The sequence below is a fragment of the Girardinichthys multiradiatus genome, chromosome 13 (assembly GCF_021462225.1).
Source record: "Girardinichthys multiradiatus isolate DD_20200921_A chromosome 13, DD_fGirMul_XY1, whole genome shotgun sequence".
Classification (NCBI taxonomy): Eukaryota; Metazoa; Chordata; class Actinopteri; order Cyprinodontiformes; family Goodeidae; genus Girardinichthys; species Girardinichthys multiradiatus.
The window spans coordinates 41430610-41444721 of NC_061806.1; the positions used below are offsets into that span (position 1 = coordinate 41430610).

At 41.7% G+C, this 14112-nt stretch overlaps 2 long non-coding RNA genes across 3 annotated transcripts; one reads left to right on the forward strand and one right to left on the reverse strand.

The window, feature by feature from the left end:
- The first annotated feature begins 8767 nt into the window (after positions 1–8767).
- On the forward strand, positions 8768–11626 carry LOC124878967. Of its 2 annotated transcripts, none has more exons than XR_007040917.1 (3): positions 8768–8871; positions 10170–10954; positions 11036–11626. It is a non-coding gene; the product is annotated as an uncharacterized LOC124878967 (long non-coding RNA). The 2 variants fall into 2 exon arrangements; XR_007040918.1 differs by lacking the exon at positions 8768–8871 and having other exon boundaries at positions 9582–10954; positions 11036–11400; positions 11479–11626.
- LOC124878968 lies at positions 9451–11869 on the reverse strand. Its single transcript, XR_007040919.1, has 3 exons — positions 11848–11869; positions 11456–11520; positions 9451–9586 (listed from the first exon to the last, which is right to left on the reverse strand). It is a non-coding gene; the product is annotated as an uncharacterized LOC124878968 (long non-coding RNA).
- Between the last annotated feature and the right edge of the window lie 2243 nt (positions 11870–14112).

Here is a 14112-nt window from a genome sequence, read left to right on the forward strand (position 1 = left end):
AATAATGTAGAAGTCAAAAAGAGGAATAACAAACAGAGATAACAGAGAGAAGCAGGGATGTGTGTTCTAACATGATACCAAGATGCAAGAACCTCAAAGAACCAACTGCTGCAGCTCATTAATATGAAAAGGGTTAAAAGTCAATTTTTAAAGTTCATGATTCTCCAGAGATAAGATTATTAACTGAGCTCCAGGCCTCAGTTAGCAGGTTCGAGGTTAAAGGTCATGACAGGACAATTAGATAAACACTGAACCAATATTGTGAAGGGAAAGCCTCTTCTCTCTACAAATAATATGGCTGCTCAAGATCGCAAAGCTGCATCTAAATGAAGCTCAAGACATCCTGGGACAATGTCCTGTGGAACATCGGGACCAAACCAGAGATGCCCTACCCTAATGCACAGAACCCTGTTTAGAAAAACGCATCAACACAAATACCTCATACCACCTGTCAGGCACGGTGGGGATGATTTGTGCTTGTTTTGCAGTCACAGCACCTTGGAGTTTTTGTTTTTGTAAAGATTTGTGTTGCAGCAGTAGTGGCCTTTATTTTGTCATTTTTTAAAAGCAAGCAGACAGCAAATGTGGGGAAGAGGGGAAAGCCACATCGAGAACCGTAGCCTCTCTATACATGGGCCGCGCGCTCACTCCTCTGCATACCAAAGTATTTCATAGTCAAATGTGAGTCCATCTGTGTGACAGCTGAAGCTCGGCCCAAACCGGGCCATCAACAGAACAATGATCCCAAACCATTGGAAAGAAGAAAAGACCAACGTCCTTCAACGAGTCGAGAAACTGCTAAAGTCAGGCAGGAAACACCTCCTGAGAGTCTGTTGGGTCATAAGGTGCACTTCAGCAAATCCAAACTTCTGTATTCATTGTTAATCTTTACTCCAGTGTCAACCCTAACTGAGCCAAAAGAATAACTTAAAACCAAACAAGTAAAGAAGAGCTGGAGATGCGTTTCCAGAGCGTTTCTATCTTGGTTTTCTGTACCCTGCTTCTCTGGAACGACCTGAAGGCATCAAGTGGCAAAAAAGAAAAACGCAGCAAAGACGAACAAAACTGGATGTGTGTGCGTATTTATCAGGACTCTGGAGACCTGATGATCCAACATGTCCATCAGCGGATCAATAACTCAGACCTCCAAGTTCCTGAGACTGCAAAATGATTTAAAGACCTGCAGCTCCCACAGTGGAACCTCAGTTTCCCTGAAATCCCTGCAGACTGATCTAATCATTTCAGATCTACAATAAACAGACAAACAGTGGCTCAGTTTTCTTCTTTGAATTATTGGAGTAAATTAATCATTTTGGTCCTTTGGATTTTTCTCCTCTTCTTGGTGGCATTTGAAGCATCTTATTGAGGAAAAAAACAAGTTCAAACTCTCAGAGTTTGTGGAGCTTAATAATTATTTCCACAGAAGGTTTCATGAATGATGAGCTTTTGTTCAGAATGAAGCTCAACATGTTCATTTTAAGGTTGTTATAATCATGTTCTAAAACATTATTAATCTTTTTCTACTCTTCATTAGCATAAAAACTCTCCTGACTAAAAACTAAACCAGCAACAGAAAAACTTCATTATGTTCAAATAGATTTCATTTTCTTATCTTTGACAACTTTTTTCTCTTTATTCATCAAATATGAACAAACAAATAAAAGATAAAATGATTTTCATTGAAGACAAGCTATAGATCTCCAACATCATGACACAGAGAGAAATCAGCATCTTTTTAAATGGATCTATGTTTGTTTCCTTAGCATGATGACCCTCGCTGCGAGACTAATCACATATTTTAATTAATTAATTACATGTAATAGGGAGCAGCAGAGGATCAAATGCAGCATTCACTGATGGAAACCGAGTGTTAAATGAATGCAAAGCTAAGAGGAGCTCCAGGGCAGTGGGGTTAACCAAGAACCACGATTAACTCCTCTGCTGGCTTTAAATCCTTCCTTGGTTTTTACTTAACACCTCGAATGAATCTCATCACATGCAATATGTTTACAATCTGCAGGAACCTGCAGGAACAGGACCTTAGCACCTCCTTTCTGTCACCTATGAAGTTCTACGGGTACAGTATGAAACACTACCATGAGAAAGACGTGTTTATATTACATTTAACCATTTCTGACCAAAACAACAGGAAGAATTAACTCACAGTAGTTTTCACAGCAAGTATGACCCAAGAGGCAATTTAGAGAGACCAGTTTACCTAACAGTCATGTCCTTGGACTGTGGGAGGAAGTGGAGTACCCAGAGAGAACCTACGCATACACTGGGAGAACATGCAAACTCCATGCAGAAAGACCTCAGGCTGGGATTTGAACCCAGGACCTTCTTGCCGCAAGGCAACAGTGTCACCAATTGTGCCACCGAGGTAATATTAATAATTCAGAGATTTGGACTCAGAGGTGGTTCTGTTTGGTGTAACACCTTTCTCAATTTCCACAGATTTTTTACAATCCTCCATGAGTCAGATTAGCTGTTAAGTTGACATTCACTAGTTGTTAGGCGAGAGCTTCTGTTCCCTGCTGTGAATATTTTCTTCTGTTATTAGAGGGAAACTGACGGCAGTCAGGACGGCTGCTGCTGGCTTCTGAAGCCACTAGACCTGATGGATCCTTCTATGTGGAAACAGAAATGCTGAAGAAAGTTGGACGTTTTTCCTCCTCTGCCCCTAATTTTTAATCAACATATTTAGTATCATTAGGATTTGTTTTTTACCATCTTCTAATTTGTTTCAGCGAATAAAATGGAGCGATTGTTATCTCTTGCTTGTCTTCTGTAACTTGATCCCATGTTGTGTTGAAACTGGAACTTCACTGTAAACTGGCTGAAAACTAAGTTAACTTTAATTGCTTTAACACATTAGTGACACGTTTATAACAACATACTTTCTGTTTGTTGGAACATATCAACTAATTTCAAGTTAAAAGGCTCAAGTCCGAGTGAAGTTCTTGTTTTTAAAGTCCAAGTCGAATTCTTAGTATTGCTAATTTCATCACTGAAGACTTGTATCCAAGTCATGGGACTCAAGTCTAAACCTCTGACATTTAGAGTCTAAAAGCAACCAGTTGAATTGAAATAGACAGTAAGCCGTTGCTGTGAGGTCAGAACAGGTTCTCGTCTTTTCTTTCCCATCAGAAACTGAACTGATACATTTTGAAAATTTTGTAAATTACAGTCCTCTTTGAGGGGCAAGTCCAAGTCAAGTCTCAAGTCTCTAACATCCAGAAATAAACATTTTCTAATTAAATCCCTAACCTCCAGGTCACCTCTAACCTCTACATTGCTGTAGGTTAGGAATCTAAATTATTACATAAACATTTAATAATTATCTTCTAGTCTTTTAATATTTATTAACAGTTATGTTTTAATCATTTAACATTTTCTTTACTATCCACAAATCTGCTAAAGGCTGTTTTATATTATCTAAAAAATTGATCAAATGTAACATTTATCACATTAAAAATATAAATAGGCATAAATATTGTCCTCTACTTCATTAGATGTTCCTCTAAATCTGGTCATGAGGGGTGTCTTCTCACTCTGAGCTGGAAAAGTTTTAATAATGTTGGGAAATTATTTTCCTAATCCACATTAAAACCTTTGTTCTTAATTCTAAATAGCAAAGATGTTCAAATGTAAGGTTTAAATTACAACATAAACGAGACAAATAGCGGGAAGTAATTAAATGAGTTAAACTTCTGAATGAACAGATCAGGAAGTGCTTTTACTTTGATATTTCCAACAGGAAGTGTCCTTGTAGTGTAGCAGCTAGCTTAGCATCGAGAGAAGGTCGGAGGTCAGTTACGTTTATTTTGCTCTATTGAATCCAGCGTTCAGCTGGAGAGACATCCATGTGGTCATTATCATGAAACTACAGCTGACAGGAACAGGCTGTTAGGAACCATTAACATCCCATAATAATCCAACAACATCACTGGCTAATAATCAACCTCATCCTTTCACAGTAAAACAGTCTGGAGCTTCCTTTCACTCTTACAGAAGATTAAAACTGGAACTAGGACTCGAGTCTCAGACCACGAGTCCAAGTCAAGACTCAAGTCTTTAGGGCTTGACACAGTCACGACTAATAAGGACCAGAGAAACTGCTGTGTGACGGGTACAACTGGAATCTGTCCGAATCTGAAACTTTGCTTGAATTTGGGGTCAATTTTCTGAGGTTTGCTCTAATATCTGTAAGATAATTTATAATGTTTCAGCATTTAAAGATGATCAGAAACACAAACCGTTCAGAATTAAAGCTTCTGCACTTCATCAACAAACATTTTACTACAAAACAAACTTGTCTCAGCACAACCCAGAAGGTGTTCAGGCTAACTACTGCTTGCTGACAAAACTTCCCATCTGGGCTTTTATTTTTCTAACTAAATCATGAACATGCCTGAGTGGGGTGTCACAGAGTGGGCTTGTGTATTTATTATCCGTAGTTAACATCATCTAAACTACAGCTGCCAAACATCCTCCTCCTCTTGCTGCTGCTGGCCCCTAGTTAAACCGCCATCTGAAACCCAACTTCCTGGATCCCGCTGTCTCCCCAGCAACGCTGCAAGGAGGAGGGTTAAAGCCCTTCCAGAATTCCCTGCGGTTCTGTGGTGTACGGCTCCTTCCCGCTGCTGGCTGACAGTGACTCAGTGGCGCTGCAACGAGTGGTTTTATAAATAGAGCCAGAACGGAGGCTTCAAAGCTGCACCGTGTCATTACAGCAACATGAGGGGAAAATTAGACCTTTAAAGACGAAGAAGAAACTGCCAGCAAAGCAGCATGGCCAACAGTGAGATCACTTCCTGCCCTGAAGACACCTTCAAGATCTTCATTAGTCCAGGTTCAAGTAAAAACTAGGTTTTTAAAATACAAGATGTTTTAAAAAAAACAACTATTAAAAGCAGAGCTTTGCATGGTCTTTGGTTCCTCAAGGTGAAAACGTACAGTATTAGATGCAAAAGAGTTAAAACTGCATCTTCCACATGCCGAGAGGCCCAATAAGCAAACTGGAAAGGGTCCATGAGGTGCTGAGTCTGGGGTATGAGATGTTCCTTAACCAGGTCTTCAAAACACTTCCTAACTAGTGACATCAGTGCTGTAGATCTGGAGTTATTTGGCCCTGTGGGCCTGGGAAGTTCTGGTACTGGCCCAGTTGTGCATGATTTTCACAGTGTATGGACATTGATTTGGTTTGAGAGGATCTGAAGATACCAGTAGAAACAGGTGCTAACTGTTCAGTGCAATGTTTTAAAAGTCTCCCCCAGATGTTCTCAGGGTCTGGACCTTTCCTTGAATTACAGCGATTAAAAAGCTGGAGGACTTCTGGCTCCTGGATGGTGAAGTTAGGTGACAGAGGAGGGTAGCTGGGTAATCACTATGGCACCGGTGTCATAGTTTAAATCCCCACCAGGCCTCTCTGGGGTTTCTAGATGCCAAAGTGGACTCCTGTCTGGATGATTGTCTCTTACTCTGTCTCTGATTTTCCCTTCTCGCTGTTTTATTTTGATTCAAGTGATGTTTTCTCTTCTATTGGCTGTTTGTTCTTATTTGCTACTACTTTATTAATCCCAAGCTGAAGTGAGAGAATTAGTACATCTTTACATCGGATATCAGTCAACAACATTTCATTAGTTTTAAATATAAATAGTAAATGTTTCCAGACCAAATCTCTTCTGAGTAACTCAAAGACAAGCTAAGAACCATCAGTGGGACCTAGACCCATAGACAAAGAAGACTAGATGCTGCCTTGACCAAGTTGCATATCTTGAAGTGTATTGTATTATACATACTTTTAGAAGCCGGACATTTCTGTTTAAAACATCATTTTCTTTATTGATCTAAGATTTGAATGTTCTGAGGCTCTGAATTTTGGGTTTTTATTCCCTGTCAGCCAGAATCATCAAAGAGACAAGAAACAGAGGCTTGAAATATTTATCTGTATGTGTGATGAATCTATATAATATATGACTTTCACAAACTTTTCATGATTATTTTCCAACAATATAATATATATATAATAATAAGACAAGGAAGTTCAACATTATCTATTTAACTTTGACGATGCTCACACAACCTCTACTCTAGTACATCTTTATCTATGTCTGTGCTTGTAGAGGAGCAGTATGAGAAGCATAGATGTAAAGAAAACAGTAGAAATACTTCCCACCAGTTAAACCAGTTCTCTTTGGTTCCTCCACTGTTTATCTAAAACAGTGTGGTTGTTGTTCAAGTTATTTATTGTCTTGGTTTGACAAACAAAACATTAATAATTGTTCTTGCTGACTCAATATTTAATCCACCAGTTCTACAAACCAAACGCTGACCTTTATGGGACATGTACTCATGCAGGGACCCCCGTGACAAAGTGCAGCAGCTCAGCCCGAGATGCTCTCCTGATTTATATTCCACAGCCGGCACATTCATGGCTGGGGTGGGTTCCCAGAGCTCAGGCTGAACAGTGTGTTTGTTGAATGTGTGTCTGCCTGCAGCAGCGGACCAATGTAAACAGAGGGACTCTGTGGCCGAGCAGAAGCAGGGTGAGGAAAAGACAGGAAGGACAGAGTGATAAGAGGAGACAAACTCAGTCCTAACTGCCAGAATGTCTTCTTGCCATTCCAGAGCAGCATTCCTGTTCTGGATCAGCCAACCGCTGATGGGTTCTTCAGTGACGGTCCTGCTCACCAGACCAACAATACACTCAGATCTGCTGAGCAGCAAACCTGGTGAAAAAATCCATCTAAGGAGCAGATGTGATCACTAATAAAACATCCTCCACAACAAAGATTCTGGTAAAATAAATAGATAAATTAACTCCCTCACATGTTTCTGCTAAACATACAATAAAGACCTGGTAAGTTTCTCATCACCGTGTTAAAACCTGATGTCAGATATTAGAAAACAGATATTAAATATGCTGCATTTGAGCCAGCAAGCTTACGTAATGTGATGTAGTTTGATGTTTCTTTTGCATCCACACAGCATTTTACAGCCATGAAACTTTTTAAAAAAAGCAAATGCTTTATTTGAACTGAAACTAATGGTGCTTATAGTTCAGAAATGTAAAATCTCTGATCTCTGGTCGGTTCGTTGATGCATGTTTAAATAGATCGCCTCTGGCCTGGGAATGTTGTGGGACAGCCCAGAACGAGCAAGGAAGAGAGGGAAGTCTGGCCTTCCCTCATGGACCTTCCCTCCTGGACCTATTCAGTCCGTGAACTGATCCCAGATAAGCAGAAGACCATGGACTTTTATTTAAATTGAACACCTTCAAGCTTTAAGGGAAACAAAATGAAGTAATCTGGGAATGTAACCTCGAGCTCCTGATGTGGATCATCCTAGTTTTCTGACCTCCTTCAGACAATCTAAGTAGTGCAGCTGGATCACCCCATGATCTGCAACAGAATAATTTCCTGGAGCAACATCCCATTAATGTGAAATGCAGATAAAGCACACAACAGCCGCCGTGCTCTGCTTTATCCCCAGAGGTTTTATCCAACAATATATGTGTTTGTAGGCAGAACCTAAAGCGATTTATGTTGCATTTTTTTTATTCTGAATAGACTCTTGGCTCATGTCTGAGCTGATGGTCCAGCATAAGGCTGGAGGGAGAAGACCATCTGCTACAGAGCAGCAGGAGGGGAGATCGGATTGAATCTTTACATTTTTCCTCTGGTTGCTCCTTGCATAAAACCACAGATTTCCACTCAGACACGCTGTATTGATGCCTGAGGTCCTCAGAGATTCGTGCAGGTGGGGCGATGATGGAGGGTCTCTGTGTTGTAATTGGCTGCAGGGTTAGCCCGGATCAATAAGGACAATCACAACCCAGGCTGCGTTATTCGGTAATTGAAGCAGCCTGTGTTTCATGTCCCTGCTTTGCACACATCCCCTTCATTCTGGTCCACTGAAATGAGGGGATCTGTGTGAATGAATGGGCATCAGACATGGAGCCAAAACGCTCGGTGCCGGACGGGCTGCATGCACAGCCAGTCTGGGAGCAGGGAAGAGGCTCTTTGTCCGAGAATGATAACACCAACTAATTACATTTATCCGAGTGTGAGTGGAGCTGTTGACAAAACGGCTGAGTCTCCAGTCAAATCAGAAAGCTCTCCAGCCTTCTCACGCCCCAGAAACCTTGTCTGGTTAATTCCACATTCAGCTCACAGATCATGAGCAGTCTGCCTGGGAATAGGACGTTTTTAAGGCAACGGTGAAAAGAGACTCTCTGAAATGAATGTCAGTGAACCCAGAGCCAACGACCAACACGTTGATGCACTGGGAAAGCCCCGTTTGTTTGTGCGTTATAATCTATAGGCTTTATTCTTACAGAATAATATTGCTCCAACAAGTAATACGACGTGGGTTTATCACGATGTTCTGATTGGATGTGAAAAATAAATTCATCTCTTCCATGGGAATGACAGGTCTATAAAAACCCACATGATGAGGATTTGGTTTCTAAGATCCTCTGGAGCAGCAGCTTACCGTCACCGGGGCAGCAGCGGTCCTCGAGTCCGAGCACTGAGCGAGGGAGGCCGGCACGGCTGCCTCCGCTGCTGCCTCTCTTCCGGATGGATGGATGGATGGTTTCAGCTCCACCGACCAGCTTTCTGCCCTCACTCTTGTTCCAAACGTTTCACCGCCTCTCCACCGGTTAGATGAGGCTGGAGAGAGAAGAGCGAGCAGACTGATCCTGGATGGTAATGGCTGTCCTCCTCCTGCTCTCTCCCCACAGCCCTGCCTTCAACAACCCCCCTTCTCTACCACCAGCAGCCCTCCTCTCCTCGATCCACTCTCTGTCTCTTCAATAGGCTGTGTTCACGGCTCAAGCCCTTTAACCCATGCCTATTGAGTGTGGTAAGTGTCGCGGAAAGTGAGATTTCGGGTGTACCCCTGCGTCATGTCCGCAGCTCTGCCAGAGTGTGACGCGCAAACATATTCCTTCAGTTTGGGGGGAGAGGAGGGCGTTCACAGCGGAATATTTGCAGCACCGACTAATGCTCATATGTTCAGAGTTACACAGAAAAAAGAAACACTGAGCCACGCGTTTCCATCACATGATTCGGTTAATCTGGGTGTGAAATAATCCCTTTACGCGCACCAGGCTGCCTCTGCTGCACACAGCTGGAGGAAAGTCTCAAAGGGCCATTATTACAGCTGGAGGAATAAGTGAGAAACTTAAAATAAGGTGCATGAGGAGTTGGGTCAGACTGGCGTTTACGATAATAATAACACACAAATGTATAAAAACTTAAAACCTTCTTTTTAGAGAAATATTTTACAGAGCCAAATATCTGTTGTGTCTAAAGTCACTAAAGGTCTGGAGTAAAGCAGGTTAATTATTCTGGGGTTTTATTGGAGTTCATTTTGATCATTAAGGTTTTCAAATATTTTATGCAATACATTTCTTTGCAAGTTGGAGATGTTGTACCAAAGATGGCATGTGGATTCTCAAAGCGTTGGTGAGCTGGCAGGATTTGGTAAGCTACAACAAAGGGCAACCGTGGAATTGGAGAGTTCTGGAGGTAAGTGGTTAGCAGAGGCAGTCTGGGACCAGAGAAGAGACGTCAACCTGGGAGTACAGAGAGACATGGGAAAATGAACAGAAGAAAAATCTCAGAACGAATCTTGACCACAAAAAACAAAGAACTAGAGCTCAGGGTGCTTGATTAGCAACTATATGGAGAGAGCAGTTGTATGGCAGCTCCTTAAAAGCTGTGTCAGATGAGGAGATTGCATACAGGTGTGCTGCCTGCTGCAGCGGCTACTCAGCCGTGCCCTCCTGCAGGGAGCCCCAGTGGAAGAGAGACCTCACTCAAACACACCGGGATCATAGCAAACAGGGATCAGATCAGTAAAGTTTAGGTGGACTGAACAACAGAGTGTCATCTGCATAAAACATGATTCGTATATTATGGCTTTGGAGAGGATGCCCAAGAAAAGTGACATAGACAAAGACCAGCAGGGAACCAATGACTCATTTTTGTAGTACGCTGCAAGGCAATCTGGCAAATGAAAAGCTAAATTCAATTTTGATTTTGTTAGAGAGAAGTACTTTTATCAACATTAATTCTTAAACCTTTATATTTGATACTGGATAACACTCTGACTGTGTCAAAGATGGCGGTCCTAATGTCTTTACATTTTGCGTTAAGAGAGACAGACTTCAGGACTTCCTGTGCAACAGCTAGCAGGCGAGACTGGGGAGCATCTTCTCCCTCACAAGAACCATCAGCACCGGCGCCCCCCAGGGGTGTTCTCTCCCCACTCCTCTTCCCCCTCTACACAAATGACTGCACCTCAGCGGACCCATCTGTGAAGCTCCTGATGTTTGCAGATGACACCACTGTTACTGGTCTGATCCAGGACAGTGATGAGTCTGCATACAGACATGAGGTAGATTGGCTGGTCCACTGCAGTCAGAACCACCAGGAGCACTTGGACCGTTCATTACTGCAGAGATGACAGTGGACTTCCAGAGAGCTCCACTACACTCCCTCCCTTTATGATCCTCTACAACATAGTGTCTACTCTTGGCTCAACTACAAACCGGACAGGTCCAAACTGCAAAGACCAATCAGGTCTGCAGAGATAGTCATCAGGGCTGACCTTCCCTCTGTCCAGGACTTATAAAGATCTAAGGTCAGATAAAAGGCAGCTAACATCTCTGCAGACCCCACACATCCTGGACACAAACTGTTTTGGCTTTTACCTTCAGGTGGCGCCACAGATAGCTGTTAGCAGAAACCAGCTGCTGTCAGGGTCTGGGAGTATGCATGTTTTCTGTTTCTTGCCTGCTATTTACTCTGCTTAGTCCATAGGTGGCGTGGGAGCTCATGAGCGCACAGGTGACAGGTGTGGCTGATCCTTCTGATTGCTGCTGGGAGCATTTAAGCAGGAGGCTGCCAGTACTTCAACGCCTGAGTGTTAGCCAATAGTGGTAACGGACTCTAGTTTTGTGACTAAGCTTTTGTGCTTTTTCTTAGCGCTTCGACTAACCTTCATGTGTCCTCCTTCTCAGGATGCTTTCAAGACCTGGCTCAGTTTTCAGTTCGTTCCTTAACTTCTGGATCTACGATTCAAGCCTCCAGTTACCTTCTTAAGACAAACTCCAAGCTAGCAGCTTCCTGGCTCTGTGATCAACCAGCCACAATCACAAGCGAACCTTGTTCACCCTCCAACAAGCTTCTGTGCAAGCCCCACCACCCAACGCACCACGCCACCTTCTTCACGCCACGGACTAAGCTCAACTGGACTTCCAGGAAACCTCCTTCAAGCATCCATAGACTAACCTACCTTGGATATTACCCTCTTCAGTTTCCTCTGGTCTCGTGCTCCCAGACTCCACATCTCTCTTTCCCCCTGGCGGTTCAATCATCTCCTCCAGTAAACGTTTCATATTACTTTTACTATAATAGTCATCCCACCACTCAGTACTTACCTATTCTCCCTTTCTCTGTGCAGTTGGTGATTTACCAGTCCTGGTTCTCTCGCCATTGCTCATTCCTGTGAAAATAAATCTCTTACAAATCTGTAAACTCTCCTGAGTGTATTTCTGCATGTGGGTCAGATCCGTTTCTAGAATTATGACAGCCGCTGTTCTCCTCCAGGCTGTTTCTCTGATGAACACTATGAACACCTCACAGCCTGAGTAGACATCTTCTCTGCTGGAAACAAATAAGCTTATCTGCACCATAACAACATGCCTTTGCTTTCTGAATTATTTTCTTTTGATATTTGCTGCTTTTTCACAGATTTTCAGGAAAAACTCTTTTGGACTTTAAAAATAATCAGAGACACTGACCCCTGTCTAAAACAAATGTTAAAACCAACCATCATCGCAGCTTTCCTCATCACAAATCCTGGACCAATGTTAGTTTATCTGCCTGAACAAACTGCAACTGAAAATCTGTGTGGCTGCATGAACTCAAGCAAAGTTCAAAGTTCAAACCTCAGTTTGTGCCGAGTCTCTCCGCAGCAGCTAATTATTGAACTGATAATCCAGGGATAGACGGTATTTACTCCACTCTAACTGGAGTTTATGACGTACTGAATAGTGATGACATAAATTGAATTTAGGTAATTTAATCCATGTGATAAAAGGAGCAAGAAATCATAAGTTGCTGTAAATTATCTGCACAGTATAAACAATTATCTGCAATTTTCTCTTTGAGCCTGAATTAGCTTTTGAAGCCTGACGCAATGTTCTGTATGAATAAAGAATAACAAAGTGAATAATATATATTAAAACTCAAAGATTACACACTTTAAACCTCCAAAGTGATGAATTTAAAATGCTTTTAAACAAAGCTGATTATCTGAACTGGTGAGTTATGTTCATTGGCTCCAATGAAGTCTACAACCTAAATGGAAATTTGGAGTAAAAACCTTATTTGTTCTCAAGGATCCAAAATGTTAAGAGTCAAAGCCAGATTACTTTAAACTAGGGATGTGCAATATTTTGGCATCGGTATTGGTCCGCTGAGTAAAACTGGGTGCATATTTCCAACCATCTTTATTTCTATCTTGGTTATGTGACCTTGATGGTGATGCAGCGCAGGGTTGTAATCTGTTTAACTAAAGCAGAGCAGGAATATCAGTGGCGTTGTCATTTTTTTACAGCGTCAAAAGGGTAGGAAGATATTTAGAATATATATACTATTGGTAAATATGTTTTGATGTTGTAATAACAAAATTAATGAACTTTTTAATTATGGTTTTGTATTAAACAGACCCAGTTAAAAGCAATGATCAGAATTATAGTTGGGAAATGAGAAATCCCATCTCTTTACCCTAAAAGTAACTATGTCAATTGTGTTTACATTTTATTTCAACTTCAAAAAATTATCTAAAGGAAAAAATCATGTAGGAAATTATAAACACAGCTGATTTGATTTCACAGAGGTCATGACCCTTTACATACTCAGAAATACCTGCGGGGCAGTCAACGATGTCTTCCTCAGCTGTATTATTGAAGCTTTTTGAGCCCATTGATTGAGCTTTTGGCGCCATCTACTGGTGGTCCATAATGTCTCCTTATCCTGGTCGACATGTATGAAATGGATCCTATCTGCATCTTTTCATATGCATCATCGGTGCGGTCCTTAGGGAGCGATAACCTTCAGAACCGCAGGACAGACCTTTAATAATTCATCACAGGTTGTTTAACTGAGTGTGGAGATGTTAAGGAAACCCATCGGAGGATGTTAATCAAGATTCTAACATGAAACATTTTCAGGAACAAAAACAAAACCCTGACGATAAATTAAAAACATTTCAGGAAGAAAGTTTACAGTGCTTCGAAATAATGATAAATGCCCTGTGAACTTGTATAACGCTTTATCAAGTCCCCAGAGAATGAAAAGTGCTTCCCAGGACATTCAGTCATCCACCCATTCACACACTGACAGTGGTGCCACAGCTGTCCTGGAGCAGACTGACAGAAGTGAGGCTGCCATACACAGGCGCCACCGAGCCCTCTGACCACCATCTAAAAATCTAAAAACATTTATAGTCTGGATTTGTTGTGGATGTACTTTAAACACATGTTTCACTTTTATAGATTTCTGGTTTTTCTAATTAAAAAATAAATTAAATAGAAAAAGCAGTTTTCAGATGATGATTTCATTTATCAAAGGTCCCAAACCGACATAATCACTCCCTGAAGCTGAGATCTGTTCCACCCATGGCAACGTTTTACCCCACTGTGAATGAATGTTGACCCACTCTGCTTTGCAGAATTCATTTAATTTAGCCACATTGGATGATGCATGAATGGTCTATCAAACAGCCTTTCAGAAGCCAAGGCTTTAACTAGACCATTCCAAAACTTTAATTTAGTTTTTCTGGTGTCCTATGGATCATTGTCCTGCAGCATAACCCAAGTGGGCTTGAGATTAAGGTCAAACTGATGGCCTGACCTTTTCCCTTTAGTACTTTTTGCTGGAAAGCAGAAATTATGGTTCCCTCAATTACAGCAAAGCATCTAGGTCCTGAAGAAGCAAAGCAGCCCAGTTCTTGTTTCTACAGGTCTGGCAGTAATCAGGCCTAGCTGTGCTTGGTGAAACAACCCAAAACAAAATTGTTCAATCAGTTAAT